This window comes from Achroia grisella, unplaced genomic scaffold, assembly GCF_030625045.1.
Source record: "Achroia grisella isolate CSIRO2021 unplaced genomic scaffold, CSIRO_AGI_Agris_v1 utg2634, whole genome shotgun sequence".
In the NCBI taxonomy this organism is placed as follows: Eukaryota; Metazoa; Arthropoda; class Insecta; order Lepidoptera; family Pyralidae; genus Achroia; species Achroia grisella.
In genome coordinates this window covers 86,285-105,639 of record NW_026712755.1, presented here as the reverse complement: position 1 = coordinate 105,639, position 19,355 = coordinate 86,285, and positions in this window count along the sequence as shown.

Genomic DNA, 19,355 nt, shown 5'->3' with positions numbered 1-19,355 from the left:
CTTGATATTACATATTTACTTTTAAAGTAAACGTTAAGTTGAAGTGATATTATAAGTTCATGAAATGTGCGCAGATTCTTGTGTGTAATTATAAAAATAAGTCAGCAAATTCATATACCATTCTGCATATATATACCTACATATATATAAATAAAATGTGTAAAGAATACGATATCTTCATAGTTAGAACATATACGTTTTGTTTATAAAGGTGATATTACACATTTACAACATGTAAGATATACAACCAAGAAATAACAAGTCCATATACAAATAAATACATTTTTTTAAATTCAGAATTGAATTTTTTTTATTATATTAAATTTAATTCTTTTATTGACGTAAATTTTGTAGAAAGTCACCTGCGTGGATACCGTTGTCTCATTGAAATCTTTTACGTGCTTTGTAAATGTGTTTTGGTTGAAAGGTGAAATTATGGGATTAGGAGATTTGACATCTTAGCTTTCTCGAATAGCAATCCTGTATATAGACAATGGTCTTACCATATGGTGAGACGTCAGCTTATTTACCATTGCAGTTAAATAAAAAAGTATTATCACTTACGCCTTATTTTTTTAAATTTCCCACATTTTTTTCGGTAAAGAAAGATAAATAAAGTGTATTATTTCATCTATAAAATAAGGACAAAGTGGTTGAACTGGTGGATTTTTAGTCATCAAATGTGAGTCATATATATTCTGTCTTTGAGAAATATCTCAATGTCATACATATAGGATCCTATGTAAGTCTTAGATTTATAACTAAATAATTTATATTAAAAGTAAATTTACTAGATAATATCAAAAATCTAAAATAGTTTGTTTTTTTCGTAATATAAAAAATTTATAAATGAAGTGATCTTTTATACCAATAAGATCCTATATATATGATAGTGTGAGAACTGCTAGTAAACCTATAGTGATATAACTTACAACATAAAACATCAGAATAAATTTAAGTACTTATGTGTAACAGATTAGAGTCGAAATTAGTTTTTCTTACAATTTAGCCGGTCTAAATGTACATACTAGTCTTATAAATGTAAGTTTCAGACATATTATATAAGAAACTTGAATCTATGCAGTCATCTTTGCTCATATGTTATTATTGATTTTTTTTTTAAAAAAGCTTTATTGAGAATTGATAAATGAAATTTAATTTCATAAAAATGTAAAATTTCCAATAAAGTTGTTATTAAACAGATATCTTATTTTGTTACCTTCTAACATTAAGAATTAAGATTGAAAGAAAGAGATGAACACAGCAATGGAATGTTTATTTGACATTTGACATTTTTATGAGTATACGAGGGAAAACATTTTCTAAGAATAAACTGTCAATCTTAATATTATGTTCTGTCATTTTTTATGATGCTTCAAAAGAAAACTGTTACTTATGATTCTCTTGAATATGTGATTAAAGAAGGTTACTAATTTTTATAGTTTTATTTTTTCTACTGTATGTACTTCTATATCTATTTTTTTAGTATCTCCCGACCTAGTCATTTACTGCACTAGTTTCCAATTCTGATTTGTGGTTACAGTTAGAGTATTCAAATGTTAGTAGAGTAATACTATCATACCCTACAAGGGTACTAATATAGCAATTCCTTCAAAGTTTACCATGCCAGTGAGGCCTGGTAAACTTTGAAGGATACGATACTCGCGATGTGTGGGATTCTTACCTCATTAAGAACCGTATAGTGACTCTGACCAGTTTGCCAGGATCACAATGTCGCGTAGCGCGTAGGACTCCGGTAGAATTGGTTCGCGTAATAGGTGAGGTAGGGCAGACTGCTAAACGACGGATTTCTTCTCTATTAAGGTATAATACTTTATCCCGAGAAATAAAAACATGCAAAGTAAAAATTATAGACATTTCACTTGCAAACTAATAACAATAAAAATATAATCATAAAAATAAATTAAACTAAGCACTTTTAATTTTATCTCCATATTCGACTTGTGGTTTCAGATTTCAAGTGATAAGAATGTGTATGATGAAGTACCGGAGGTTGACTGTCATTTCAACATCATTAGGTGGGTCAGTCTGTTTGCTATTCCAATTATATAAAAAGCCATATCTTACAGTGCTATTTTCAAGCATATACACTAATTAGATAGATAAAATATGCTTTTTTGTAGTATACAATGATAGAAGTTCTAACATCGTATACTGCAAAATTCTATCATTATATAGTTTACTCAGTAATTGTTCTGTCATAGAACAATTAATGAGTAAATTATGTCTATATACACAACGAGTCGTCCTTATTGATGAAAGCAATTTTTACAAGCAACCTTCAGGTAACCAGTTAATTTTAATCTTATAGTAAAATAAGTATAATGTCATACCTAATAGTTTGTATGTTTCGTGGGAATTAACTAATTTGTAGTGCATGTACCGTCTCGTAGGAACGTAAGCACATGAATTATTGACGTCAGAGTTAGGACTAACTTCGCCAAATTCAATTACACATCAATATGGATGCAGACAACCAATCTATATTTAATGGACTGACTATTACCGACAGCGTCGTATATTGGTATGTGATATTGATTACTTTGTATGACTAATACAATTTAAAACATTATTTATGTCAAATATAACATTTCTAATGTTAAAGTTTTTTTTAATTATGGTGTTTGGGTTATTAATCGGTGCTAAAGAGACCGTAGGTAGCACTGCGACATGCTTGTACTTTTTTAGAGCTCGCTGCCTGGGCCCTTAGGGACAAGTATTGAAGCATATTCTTAGGAGCTCTTTAGAGGTGGTTTTTATCTCCTCAGGATAGAGTGTGTACATTCCAAATTAGATATTTCATTTATGCATGAGTGGTCTACAACTAAGAATTATTATATATATACTAGGTATTATTACGTACATAGTTTTATAATTCATATTTTGTATTTTTTTATTATTAAGATTTTTATTATATTTACTGTATACAGAACATAAGTTCGATGAAGATAGACAACAATATTAATATTAAATTTATATGTACTTTCCATAATATTAAGGTAATATTTATGCAAACGTCGGAAATATATATAAACTACATGGATATTAAGTCATCATGAGGCTCGTAATACCTCTAACATGCGTTGTCATTCCAGAGAACCATTCCAACAGAAAGACACCTTATCAAGCAAGCTGATTAACTTCTCTAGAAACTACAGCATGGGGTTTTTCAAGAAGAGTAGTATATTAAGGTTTCCTAAGAGTCGACAAATTGTCCGTGACACCCCTGGTGTTTCAAGCATCCATAGGGTACGGTAACTATTTACCATAAGATGGGCCGCCGTGATTGCTATGCATCGTGAGATAAAAAAAGCTAAAATAGGTGGGACACGCAAACGAATTCGCACAGTCCGCTTTGGTAAATATATACCAGAAATGAGACTAAAAAGAATTATATGCTAATATTGAAATACCAAAAATCATGTATAGGGAATATATTTTTAGATCAAACGGTAAGCTTTCATTTCATGATGTGCCAATCTGTCAGTAATGAAAAACAATCAGCGACTTCTAATATCTAATCCATATTCAGCATTTAATAAGCCTCATTATCATAGTATTGAAACTTATAAATATTTAACACAAGATCAAACAAGTATATCTCGTTTCAAATTTATATATCTCATATAATATTCGCTTTGTGATATAGTTATCAAAACGTGGCACACAGGCGTCCATCTTCATTAGTATGTTGTTTGTTATAAAGTTTGGGGCTAAATTCTTTATGATCATCATTCATCTTTGTTTTGTTAAGTGAAGACTTAATATGATTCTGGCTTAATATGAACAAACTTCTTTAAACCAACGGAACTTGGGATAAATCACCATAATTAGCAACAATTCTAACATAAATCACTATTTAGTTACCGATTATGTTACTAATATTATAAATACGAAAAATTATCCAGTCTTAGTGTAACGGGTACTAAATAACTGAAGCAAATAACTAAATACATTTTTATGGAAATAAAATATTTATGTGTGTATATCACTAGTATATGTACATAGTACCCATAACACAAGCTCTGCTTAGCTTGGTATAGCTCTGTGTTAATTATCCTGGGTTATTATTATTCTCAATATACATATAAAACAACGATCATACTCATGAATATAAATGTACAGTGCGTGTAATAGAACCTACGACCATCGGAAGTAAGGTGGTGTGCTAAACTGTTAGACTACCGAGACTAAATTTAGATTTCCCAATGCAGATAGAACGGGTTTGACGCGGATTTAATTGTACTCGAATTTATGCGAGCAGCGTTGTGGGATACAATTAGTATTGATATAAGGTCTAATAACATATAAAACTTTACGGGAAGTAGAAGTTACTGTTTAAATCTGTCTGTCTTTTCTAATTTCAGCCAATTGAAATGATTAAGTGGTAAGTTTATAAAGAAAGGTATAGTACGTTAAAAAGACTTCGTTGTAATTCCATTTTTGCGGCACCCCATTGTGTTGCGATGGTCGTAACAATGCGCCGTAATGGTGTACCATGACGATATCCCATTTCAGGCACTGAAGGTTGTAATGCGTTACACCTTAGTCCTCGGGAACAGTAATTTCCTGACGATAAGAGTCGCATTAATATACTGTAATATTCATGGTAAGAGGTCATTAATTAATTGTGTCACACTTTACGGAGTAGAGAGGGAATTGGAAGTGTGACATATTGTGACAATGGATGGGAGGAGTCATAAATTTCATTACGTCACATTTCACAGTCTACATCTTATCCATACTATAATATCCTCAATAATTGAGCGGTAGGTTTATACAGAAAGGTATGGAGCGTTAAAAAGACTTCGTTGTAATTATTTTCCATTTTTGTGCCACCCCATTGTATTGCGATGGTCGTATCAATGCACCGTAATGAACGGTAATCTCCTGACGATAAAGAGTCACATTAATATATTGGAATATTCATTAATAAATTGTATCACTCTTTACGGAATGGAGCGAGAATTGGTAGTGTGACATAGTGTGACAATGGATGGGAGGAGGCATAATATTTGTGATATCACATTTCACAATCTACATCTTAAAAAAATATATTTTAATTGGAAATTAAAAAAATATAAGACTGCTATTTCTTTGTTAATTTATTTATTTGTAGATACGCAACGTCACACCAAGGAGGGGGAGTCAGAAATGTGACAAGGATGAGGGGAGTTAGAAATTATGAAACTCTTAGTCACATTAAGGTTTTAAAAACTATTTTAATATTTTTTAAATAATAATAATAATATCTGACGAAAATTTACACTGTAGTCACATATTAAGTGGCACGCCATCCAGTGCCACGCAGAGCTTGGGCACTAGACAATTGATACAAATATATAATATACATTGAAAACACCCAGATCGATACAAGTAATCATACTCATGAATAGAAATGTTCCGTGCGAGGAATCGAACCTGCGACTATCGAATGTAAGCCGGTGTGGTAAACCACCGAGGCAGAAGTCATTATCAATTACAAATATAAAATATTTGGTTATCATTATAATTATTAGCATAAATTTCAAATTTGAAATACCGATATTTCCTTAAACATGTTTTCTCTGTCAGACACAACAGAGTAATACATAAATATTACAAACAAATATCAAATATTCGGTCATCATTATAATTGTTAGCATAAAGTTCAAATTTGAAATACAGTTACCTAACAAAATTTGCTCTGTCAGTCACAACTGAGTAATACATGAATTATGGTGTATGATTCATATAATACGTCAATCCCAATTGGCCTTTGACAATCAGGACGCTCGGCTTGATTTCTGATTCGACAGCAACATTCGTGGGCTATGCCAATTTGACATCATTACGAATTATCGAAACTCTAAACACGAGATGTATGGCATTGATTTCCAGTATAAGATCAGAATCTCACTGGGAATTCCAATTACTAGGGAACCGTACGTGGAGGGAATAACAAAGCGATGCTTATAACGGATTCGAGGGTACAAAGCCGCTAGAATTGGCATTAAGACACTCGATTTGCCCTATCGTATTCTTGCACAATAGAACTTGGCACCTTCTTGACACACTTTTTTGTTTTGATGTTGAATGGTATACTTGACATGTGAAAGAGTTCTTCCATATGAAATTGTTCTTTTATAAGTTGTTTGATATGAATAAGTGAAGTATCTTTCACCATTAGAAGTTATTGCTTATTTGCTTTTCATTACTATGTATGTAGATATTAATATCAGTGATTTATCTGGATTCAGTGAATAAGATGTCTTCCCTTCTAGCGGGAATTTTATAAAAGGAAGACACAACGTATTTTTAAATTTCGAACTCTACCATTTTCTAAAATGTTGGAGTTCGAAATTTGAAATATCCCTGTAGTATACAATCGTTAGTTAATCTATAGGTGTTAGTAGTATAATAATTTTTTTTTTTTGTATGCAATAATTTTTTTTAATATTACATTTTGCTAACAATAGTATAAAGAAATTTTGAAGATTTCACTCAGTCAGTGGGTTTTTATAACATAGTAATTATACTTGCTCTGTGAAAGAAGTATTTTTTATTTCTTCTCATGCCATCGTTGTCTGGCAAATAGAAGTCGCGATTTCAAATATTTTTCTAAATATAAATGAACTATTCGAAATATGAAATGCGTGTAGTTTCGCATTTATTTAAATATTGTAGTTGAGTTTTAATAACTTTAAAAAAGTAACATGAATTTACTCTAGATATTTCTAAAAAAAATAAAAGTCATATGTTTACACAAAGTATGTAACATACCGAAAACTAAGCAGTATGGTATTTGACCATAGCCTGTTCCATACGAAAAAAATCACGCTAGTTATCTATACGTATCACCTAAAGACGGCGGGAACTTTCAAAGCGACTACACGTATTTTTTCGCGCTAGTTTTGCAAAATTATATTTTATTGAGTTTTTTTTAGTCAAAACCAGTAAAGATGACGAAGAGGAGCGGGAAGAAGCGAAAAAAGAAAGAGGAAATATCGGATGATACATCCGATGATATTAATTTTCTAGGGTCTGACTCGGAATCGGCACCTGAGGATGTGGATAAGTATAAGGCATTTCAAATACCAGATTATGTTCGGTACTATCCTGAGGATGGTGGAAACTTTGAATACATTGTATTTATGGAGAGTACAGATAGTAATAAGCCAATCGGTGATAGGGATATGATGTCCTTAGCTACTAATTTGAAAAAATATAATAAAGGAGTTAAGCAATTATTAAGGATGAATAAATTTAAGATCGGCGTCATTTTTGAACGCCCCGGTTTAGCTAATGCAGCCTTAGTTAATAAAAAATTTCTAGACGGATTTAAATTAAAGGCAAGTATACCAGCTTCAGCCACGGAAGTAACTGGAGTAGTTCAGCATGTTCCTACGCATCTATCGAACGAACAAATATACTCTAATATAACCAGCTCAAAAAATATTGTTTGTGTACGCAGATTCATGAGGCGTATTAAAGGTGATGATAACACCTTTACAATGCAGCCAACTAAAACCGTCTCCATCACATTTTCCTGTCCTGTACTTCCTGACACCGTCGACCTGAATAGTTGGCGCTTTATGGTGAGGCCTTATATACCTCCTGTAAAGCAGTGTCTTAAATGTTTAAGGTATGGTCACATCGCTAAGTTTTGTAAGAACGCTGAAAGATGCTCAGTATGCGGAAATAATCATAATTTCAGAAACTGTTCGGCAAATATTAACGAAGCTAAATGTTGTCACTGCAATGGTAATCATATAGCCATTTCATCACAGTGTCCTATTAAGAAAAAGAAAATAGAGGAGAATAAAAATAAAGTACAAAGTTACGCTGATATTGTTAGAGAGAAATCATTTCCTCAATTAGGCAGTACCAAAACTTCACCTTCGGCACAATTTATATCCCTACTTAATTCTGACCAAATTTTAAATACCATATTAGAATCAATTGTTAAAATTATAACATTGAATAGAACCAATGACAAAACAATATGTACAGAAAATATAAAACAAGTTCTCCTAGAGACATTACAGAATAAAAAAAACCCAGATTAATCTTTCTTTCTTTAATTTTTTATTTCTTTATGGACCATATAGTAATAGTCCAGTGGAATGCACAAAGTTTAGTAAGTAATCAACAAATCTTTACACATTTTCTATTGGAGAACAATATTCATATTGCTCTGATATCAGAAACCTGGCTAAAAGCCTACTATAAATTAAATATTAAAGGTTTTAACATTGTTAGATTAGACTCAGGCAATGACCATAACGGTGTTGCAATTTTAGTTCATAAAAGTATAGAATTCAGAAAAATTGATACATATAGTGATGATTCCTTACAGAATATTGCGGTACGATTAAAATATAAAAACACAGAAATGTCAGTTGTTAGTTTTTATAGTCCAAATAATTGTAGTCCACGTTTTAACAAAAATAAATTCAGTAATCTTCTTAATAGTATTCCAGAACCCATGTTGGTTGCTGGTGATTTTAATGCTCATCACACAGCATGGGGTTGCTCGTCTATTAATGCTCGTGGTCGTGACATTCTTGAATGTATTGATGGTAACAACTTGGTCATCTTAAATGATGGTACACCGACTACAGTAGGATCACACAGATGGCAGAGTAATGCACTTGACCTTACTATTGCATCCCCTTGCTTATCTCTTGCTTCAAATTGGATGGTACATAATGATCCCTTAGGTAGCTACCATTTACCTGTAATAACAAAAATAGTAATTAATAACACTTGCACTAGATTACCAGAATCCTCAGATTATCCCAAATTTCATAATTACAATCTTATAGATTGGACCATGTATAAGAAGACCACAGATAGTTTGTTACAAGATTTTACACTTTACACTTATAGTAATTCACCCCTGCAGTGTTATACTAAATTAATTGATATCTTCAATTTAGCTCTAGACAAAAGTAATATATCAAAATCAAAACCCACAAACTCTACAACTGATATTCCTTTTAAAAATAAAAGGATTCCATTACCTTGGTGGAATGGAAAATGTACACTTGCAGTAGATAACTCTAAACAGGCATATGTTAATTTTAAAAACAACCCATCAGAGGCAAATTATATTACATTTAAAAGGTTACAAGCCAAAAAAAAGTTAATACTTAAAAGAGAACAATCAATTAGCTGGAATAATTTTTGTGAAAATTTTAATCGCACCACACCCATTTCGAAAATTTGGAATACCGTTAAAAAATTCAATAAAACTTATGTATATAGTCAGATTTCAAATAAAAATAACTGGATTTCAGATTTTCTTAAGAAATATACTCCTGACACTGTCGAGACCCAATTTAAATCACACATTAATGAAAATAGTAACAAATTAAATTATTTAAATAAACCCTTCACTTTTTCTGAATTCAATGCAGCCATATCTACCCGAAGAGATACAGCATTTGGTCTCGATGGCATACCATATAAATTATTAAAAAACCTCTCTTATACCTCTAAAAATATTGTTCTATGTATTTATAATGCACTGTGGAAAGAGTCAGTTATTCCTTCCGATTGGAAAAAAGATTGTATTATTCCAATTTTAAAACCAAACAAAAATGCAAATGAAATAGATTCCTATAGACCCATAACCCTGACCTCCTGCATGGGAAAAATATTTGAGCAATTATTAAAACAAAGATTAGAATTCTACATAGAGAGTAATTGTTTATTACCAGCAAACCAGTTTGGTTTTCGTAGAGGTAAATCTGCCTCTGAGAGTGTTACTCATCTCCATATTGATATATTTAAAGCACTTAAATGCAATGAAGTTTTGATTGGGGTATTCTTTGATATTATCGGTGCATTCAATAATGTCAATCATCACATTCTTACTCTGGAACTTGTTTCTATTGGTATACCTGGAAAAATTATAAACTGGGTCTATAACTTTTTAAATGGTAGAGAAGTTTTTGTTAAAGTTAACAAGCAGTTAATAGGACCTCGTCTTTCTTATAAAGGTGTGTGTCAAGGTGGAATACTTAGTCCACTACTCTTTATCCTCTACATACACAAACTTAATTTAATTTTAGGACCACATGTCAGGAATCTTCAATTTGCAGATGACCTTGTTATATACTTTTCAGGCCCAGACATTAATAAAGTAACAGAAAAAATAAGTAACTCATTGTTAAGATTAACAGATTACTTTAAATACCTCAATTTAGATGTAAGCCCTGACAAATCTAAAGTAGTAATATTTTCTAAAACTAATAAGTCCTACAAAAACATTAAAATATTATATAATAATTCACAACTACCTATTACTGCTGAAGTTAGATTTTTAGGTGTTATTTTTTGTAGCAATTTGTCTTGGAACAAATATGTTGATTATTTACTAGGTAAAGCTTCCAAAGCATTTAATATTATCAAAGCTCTATATAAATGTGATCCTAAGATCCTTTTAATGCTGTACAAATCCTTGGTTCGCAGCCACTTTGAATATGGCTTTCTATGTTTTGGTTCTGACCAAAACAAGCTTCATAAACTTGAAGTACTTCAGAATAATAATTTAAGATACATAACTGGTGCAATGAAAACAACCCCTATAAATTCCTTACAAGTAGAGTGTTGTATACCACCATTAAACCTGAGATTCTGGTACTTAAAACAAAGATTCATCCTAAAATTATTATCCTTTTCTGAAGACCCACTCTTACAAAAGCTCAAACATATTACTTCTTTATTTTCCCTTTCTAATTCTAAAACAGTTCCCTATATACTTCATGATTTCTCTGACTCAATCAATATTGATCAGAAATACAAAATTCACAAAAGCAATAGATTTTGGAATTGTTACCATGGACCATTTGAAAGTAAATTTCCAAATATTAATATTGTAATTGACTCTGAGTTAAGGACCAAACAAGAAGTTTATAACAAGTTGTCTACATTTTCAACTCATCAATCCATATTTACAGACGGTTCTAAAAACGAATCGAGAACATCCTTTGCTCTATACTTACCAAGTATCAGAACTGGTCATGGAACTAGAATACATAAAGAATTTAGTATTTTTTCAGCAGAATCTTTGGCTATTTTAAATGCACTTTGTTATATAAAAGATGATAGGGGCAATTGCAAAAAATGGTTAATTGTCACAGACAGTATGAGTGTTTTAACTGCTCTTCAAAGTAACAAACTACATTATAAAACCAATTATATCATAGATAGCATTAAGCAATTATTATATGAGCTTTCATTGGAGTGTTATGATATTATTTTATTATGGACACCATCACATATTGGTGTTTTTGGCAATGAAAACGCAGATTTCCTGGCAAGAACTATCACCAACAATGACATTGGCGTTGTCAAGGATGTTGCCATACCTTATTCCGACATTCTTTCTATAGTTTACAAGAGTTTTCGTCAAAAATGGGTTGAACAGTGGCAACTTTCGCTAAAGACCAAGGGTAATTGGTTTTACTCCATTAACAAATATATTAATTCCTCACCCTGGTTCACTAAATCTAGAGTTTATAAAAATCGGAAATTTTACACACTCCTTATACGACTTCGTTTTGGTCACGCTAGATTCAATAGTCATTTGTGCCGAATGAAAATAATTGATTCAAATGCATGTCAAGAGTGCAATAACAGCAGTCAGACCCTAAATCACATATTTTTCGAATGTTCCGCTTATAATATTCAACGCTTGGTCTTTATTGATAATTTACTGAACATTTACAAGAAACCGGAAAAAATCCCGCGCGACATCCAAGACATGCTAACTAATTTTGAAACATATATACCTATATATTTATACGTTACCTCGATATCGATAAAACTTTAAATAATTGATACAAGGATATGGACTACGGATAAGACTTAAATTTTGAACACGAATGAAAACAAAAAATAAACATACATAAGAATTGGCCTTTGGCCTCATCACTTGTTCAAATATGAAGAAGTTTAAAAGTAGACTAGGCTGTACGGTCTAAGGATCTTTGCCTGTTCCATCACTGAAAAGGAGATGGACAAATATGGGGAAAAAAAAAAAAAAAAAGTATCACCTAAATATTTTTTTAAGATTCAGGTCTCGCTCGCATCTTTTACCTACCACTCTACTTAGAGTCTGAACCTTTCGGTTATTTTCCACTAATATTTATTATTGGATTCCTTAGAAATACCAGTACTGGGGCCTACTAAATCTGCGCGGAGTATTTATGATGCGGACGTGCTAACAACCGTTTGAGTGCTTTTGTTTAAACGACCTATATAAAATGTCCTCTAAAGAAAACCAATAATGTGCTGGAATTTTCCAGTGCTGATTTATTAGATGAAGGTGTGATATGCGCTGCGGTTCTATATTAAAGTAGGAATTCGCTCAATATTATTGTCATATATTGACAAACTACATAGTCTGGCAGTTCAACACACCGCCAACGTTTGTGGTTTCGATTCTCCCACGATTAAAAATGTTGTATTCATAATATCTATGCTACTTGTAGTTTGTATAGGAGTGAATGTTTTCTATGAGTACCTATACTTTTTTTTTAAATATATAAGTATATTTTATTTAACCTAACAGAATTGTTCAAAGTTATTATTATTATATTTCTTCTTAGATAGGTTCTTTGCAGAAAGTCTGGCTGGGTTACCTTTGTCTCACATATTTTAGCCACAAAACTATTTTACTTTGCTTCGATTCGGAGAAAGATACGACTGTGAAAGTATAAAAACACATGTGGAGTATCACGGTCGTTATATGATTGTATGATGTTCGAGATAGTTGCCATAACCTTACTAAAACAATCTAACAGCCTATGATGAAAACCATTTATTAAGGCAGTAAGTATATGTTGTTAAAAAAATTAATATCTATACTTAGTCTTGCCATAAATTCGAGCGTTTAAAAAATTGTATTTATCTCCATACCTAGTTTGTGATCTCATTACGACCGAATCGCTGTGCATTACAGTGTAATGCAATCACATCGATTCGATTCTCTTTACCATCCCTCTCCATTTAAATATCAAAAAAGTACATCACAACCGATTGGCGCGAAAATGAGTGAAAAACCAAATGAACATTCATAAAAGAATGACAATTTCCAAATTCAAATAAAATATTTTATTCATTTTTAATTGTAACAGTATTTATGGCACGACTAAATATACATTTATTCAACCAGTAATCCCTCCCATATATGATTAGGTAATTAGAATTCTATGTATAAGTAATTAAGGTCCAAAGATAATTAAATGTACGATGACAAATGGTCACATTTTAATTTCGATAAAGCACCCATTTTATATTCGCATTACAGGTTTTAGCATAAAGCGTATATAATGACCGTGTACTGTTTAATTTGCGTATATTTTGCGTTAATCCCTACCATTGTTTATATTAAAGGTAACGTCATATTTGTTGGGAAGTTTGGGGAATTTGTTTGAGTTTTCGCTTGGGATTTAAGTTTGCTCGTGACGTGACGCAGGTGTTATAAAGTTATACAGCTATATATTTATTAAAAGAATATACATATATAACTAGGTTACTTAAGGTTGGCTGGTAGAGAATGCTAATAGCATTAAGCCCGCCTATTACACAATTCAATAAAGTTTAAAGAAATAAAAAAATCAGCTGACCTCGCCAACGTTATTTTGCCATATCAATAAAAATCAAAGTGATAGAAAGGAGAAATTTATATTGTTGTATGTATTTTTTATGCCACATTATAAAAAAAAATGTTAGGGGTGGACAACTCTTATCACTTAGAGATATGAAAAATAGATAATAGCCGATTCTCAGACCTACTGAATAAAATTTAATAAAAATCGCTCAAGCCATATCGGAAGAATATAGTAACTAACATTGTGATACGAGAATTTTATATATAAGATTACGTAACAAAAACATTTTTCCACTTTTATATTAAGTGGAGTACTCAAAAGAGTTGTCAACTGCCAACATTAAGATGAAGTGTAGTGTTTCTGTGAATTTATTGCGTTTGTAATTGGTACTTAAAAAGATTTCTCCGTTCTTTGGTACTGAAGAATTTCAATAGCCAATTAAAAAATATTTACGGAGACAACATTATCGGATTCACTAAGAGTGAGTGCGTAGCGGTTTCTATGTTGATTATCACATGCTTCTTACTTGTTATTGTGGAATTATTTATTAAAAAAAAAACATTTATTCAAAAGAGCAACACGCAAGTTACTTGCTCATTCTTCATGTAATGAATCTGCGTTTCGAAGGAGTAAAGTAGTTAGTAGAATAAAAAAATATGACTATTCAAAAGTGCTTGTATTAAGTTTATTTGAACAAAGATTATTTCTATTTCTATAGTATTACATACTACTTGACTTTTTTTTACTTTTGCCTGCTTTTACTTTTACTTGTAAGCATTAACGGCCTTGATGGTCTAGCGGTTTAGCACACCGACTTACTTCCGATGGTCGCGGGTTCAATTCTTCGCACGGCACAAACTTTTGTATTTATGATTATTATTGTGTGTGTCGGTCTAGGCATTTCCTATCTATAATATGTATTTACCAAAAAATATATATATCTATGTATTTGTATCAGCTATCTAGTACACGTAACGCAAGCATTAGGTAGCTTTACTTGAGTCTTGGTGGCGTTGTGTGAATTGTCCTGAGATTATTATATATATACATATAGATTCAGTGTGCAGGAGCTTGGTACTTCGAGTGTCAGAGAGAAACTCCGAGCAGTTCCAGTGACTTCTAGCCTGGTAGCCATAAGGGGGCGATGTACAGCTATTTTACTAAAAACGCAGACAAAAATAAAAAATGTTATTGTTGAAAATTTCATTGCAGGCTAGAGAAGATTGCAGCGTCAACATTAATTTACTGATGAAATGAGAGATGGCTACATATTTTAGAAGCCTCGCTCGCTTTGATACTAGTTCATTGGCACGCCGCCAACGATGTACGAGTGCTTAGGGTTGATATATCTGAATCTGGCATCCTGATATCCCCTGTGAGATATTGGGTAGGTATTTTTGTTTACTATCTAAATAAAAATATTACATTAGTTTATTGCATACCATAAACTTGTTTTTGTTTTTTAATTAAATGTGATTCTATCTATATATAAAATTCTCGTGTCACAGTTTTCGTTCCCATACTCCTCCGAAACGGCTTGACCGATTCTCATGAAATTTTGAGTAAGTTGACATAAGCGTATTGAGTAGGTCTGAGAATCGGCCAACATCTATTTTTCATCAAACCATACTTATAAATAGATCATAACTATAGATACTGATGAATGAATGAAAACAGACGTGCGAGAATCGAACCTACGACCATACGAAGTAAGGCGGTGAGATAACAGATGTATTGTAGTTTAGCAATTTGAAATTTAAATTATGACAACCCTGGCCATATTACTAAAGTGGTAATATCTGCACTCGATTTATGACGTTGTTAGTACCTCGCAATATTCGATTGCAATATATGAGTGCCACTTACATCCTATTTGAAATAAAAAAAACATTGACAAGTAGAATAATGTTTCGTGTTTTTTTAGGTCGGCATAGCTTGTTGTACATATTACACAATTAATAATTATATTTACACACTTACTTACTTGTTTTATATAGTAGTTATAAAACAACTAGACCAATAGAAATAGACATGCGAACAATTGTACTGTGTAAGGATTCAACGCATAATAATAAATAATCATAAAAAGCCTTTTATTTCCTAAAATGACAAGAATATTACATGCACTTACTAACTATTTATAAACATATCATGTTATTGATCTTTTTACATATTCTATTTGTTATTTATTATATTATATTATTATTTTTTATTATATTATTTTATCTACATTCAATATATTATTATTAGCATGCAATAACAATTCAAGGATTCAACGCATACTCACCAGAAATAAGGTAGGATCCTAAATTGCAGGACCACCGAGGACGTAAATAAATATAGTTCAATTCGTCTACTATCGTTGTGATAACAAGTAACGAAAAAACAACGAGTAAAATTAAATTAAAAAATTCTCGACATAAATTCTTCATAAAATTTATTCGGTAACTATATTTACTACACTAAATAAGCAATCACTCGACACCTTAATGAAAGCTAGGTACATCATCAGCTTTCGAACAATAAAGCACTCATCAAAATTGGTCAATCCATTTGTGGACTGTGATACCACGGACGTTTGCACACATAACTCCCCTTTTTATTGGTCTGGAATTACTGAAAATACTATTAAAAAAATGTTAAACTGTATATGCCACAAAGTTTAATTAATGTCTGAACAGCAGTACGCTGCGGTTTCAGCAGTCGCTTTCGCACTTGGCGAGGAGTGACAAAAAGTTTGTTAGAATACTCCCTTTATTGTTGGTTCCCCATAATTTATGCAAATATATTAACGTGGCTATAACTTTATTATCTTTGCCTCACGGAAATGGAAATGTGTTATGGGATTTCTCGTGCGACGCGTCTCATTTATTCGTTTCATTAAATCTGCCAAATTTGACGAACTCGGTGGTCTAGTTGTTAGCGTACCGCCTTACTTAAAGTGGTCGTGTGTTCGATTCCTCTCACAATGCAAATATTTGTATTAAGGAATGTTTGTATTGATCTAGGTATTTTCTATACATGTTTAAATAATGTAAGTATTTTAGTATTTCAATCAGATTGTAGGTACTGTATGAATTGTCCATTGTTATTATTGTTACTATATATTCAATGCATGTACCATATAATTATATAGGCACTGATATGATTTAAGATTATGATATGGTGCTTCCGCTTGCGTTAAAGTATTCAGTAAGAAGTGACATGGTTCTGAGCTAAAAAATAAAACATACAAACTCCACCAGTTTTAGAAGCCGGTTAAAAAGGCGGTGCGAGTCTATTTATTTAATTATTTGCAAATATATATATTTGCAAGATATTATAATATATTGGCTTTATAATTGCAAAAATTGAAGATACAAAACATATTTAGCAAAAATATTTTATTCTAGAGACGCATGATATATGAATATTGAAAAAATGTAGAAAAAAATGTAGAGTGTAGAAAATCCAACTTATTTTCTGCCAGCTTACCTGAACTGAAGTCGTACCGAGTTGCATAGTAGTTGAAAGTAAAAAATTAAAAGTTTATAAGTATCAAATATAGGATTAAATATTGCTTACACAGACATACACATCTTATATTAATGTGAAGTGTATATTGTGTTATTATGTCATCCCACTGCAGTCCACTACTGGACATAGTCCTCACCCAAGATACGCCACTGCGCACGATCATTAGCCCTTCCTGTCCAATCTTTACCGTCATACTCGTGAACGGGTGCTACTTATGGGAACTGGTCCGTTCTGTTACGGACACTGGTTACACTATTTGCTTTTGACAAAATTGCGATAGTATATGTTGGTGCTCACTCTATTCTCCCTAATTTTTAATTTGACAATATATCTGTACTTTTGTAAACATACACCAGCAGATTTAAAAAGAATAAGAGGTGAGTATCTTGTCAGATCTTCTTAGCTCGAATGCTCTCCGAACTAACGGTAGTTTTTGACATATCATAGAGAGAGTCTGTAATAGACCTATATGAATAAAGATATTATGATTTCATTTGATTTGATTTGTTTATCCGAAACCCTACATATGCCGTCGCTACACTGCGGGGCGTCCTACGCTACGTTTGCCAATTTCTTCCTACTTGTGTTTATATCATAATATTACACATCTAATTACCCCTAACGTTCCAAATATAACATCCTTAAAAGCTTTCACGGCTTATCCATATCTTGTAACACCTCATTATCTTATATGCAAATTAATACGATTACAAAATTACTCTTCAAACTCTCAGTAAGGTAATAATATAATTATATGCGAGAGCATGGGGCATTATATCAATGCGGCCACGTAGCAGTCACTATGTATCATACTAAGACCCTAACAAACTTTAATACTACACAACAAGCTTACAGAAACTACACTCTGGCACAAAACCGTAACCAACCTACTTTGATCTCTCATAGCTTAATAATATTCGTCTGCAAATCTATATTAGACATGAGGAAAAGGGGACAGGGAAGTTCAATTCAGAATGGTGCTACCCGACCGAGTTAGCCATACTCGTCGCCGCCTCCGTTCCCTCTGCCTTAAACAACTCCTTAATTAGGTCGGGTAATGGAAGACGCTGCGCTGAGATATTGTCAAGGCATCTCATGATATTTGTCGACAACTTCCTTTGAGTTTTATTACTTAAACGAATGATCTGAAACTGCAGTAAAGAGTTAAGTTTATTGTTGTCCCCGGAGTAATGGTTTGGTTAAATATTTTGAATCAGAAGTGTAAATATTCACGTTAATAAAACTGCTTAATAGAAGAAGAATAAGTTTAACTTAGTCTTTTATTAAGCAGTTTTCTTACTACTGCTAAAAAGGCAAAATAAATATATTTTTTTAAATTAAGTGATTATCAAGTTTCATTTTAAGACTCTTAATCATTTTATATTTAATTTCTTTTAGCAATAAGCCCGCTTTGTTGTATGTATTTATTTCAGGGCCATACTATAGATACCTTATAGATTAATACTCATATGAATGAATATTGTAATATTAATATATTCAAATTGATTCTGTAGTCACGGTACTGACGACGGAAATCTGCCACGGTAGCGCCGATACACCACCCCCTTGTATTGGTAAGGACCCGGGCCAAAAACGACTTGATATACGTTATATATAGATATAATAATAATAATAATAATAATAATCTCAGGACAATTCACACAGCACCATCTAGACCCAAGTTAAGCTAGCTAAAGCTTGTGTTATGGGTACTAGATAACTGATACAAATACATAGATATTTTTTTACTTAATATACATAGAAAACACCCAGACCGACACAAACAATCATACTCATGAATACAAATGTTTGTGCCGTGCGAGGAATCGAACCCGCGACCATCGGACGTAAAGCGGTGTGTTAGACCGCTAGACCACCGAGGTCGTCAACTATATATACATTTATTATTATACAGATATAACTAGAAATACATTTTTTTTTGTATTTTTTGTGTACTGCAATCTGTCACAACTGAACATTAAGTAGTATATTGGTTGGGTTATCTCGTCATGACAGGCTCGGTATATGTTACACATATCCTACTTTACTTTACATATGCACTGTTTATTTGATAAGGTCCTGAGGCATTTTGCGTTTGCGACTAGATTGGCTCACTTTCATCAGTGTCTTTGCCAGGCAGTTGAGATGATTTTTCATTCTTTCGTCGTATGATTTGGTTTGTTTTAAAATCTCTTCTTTGACAGTGTCTATCTC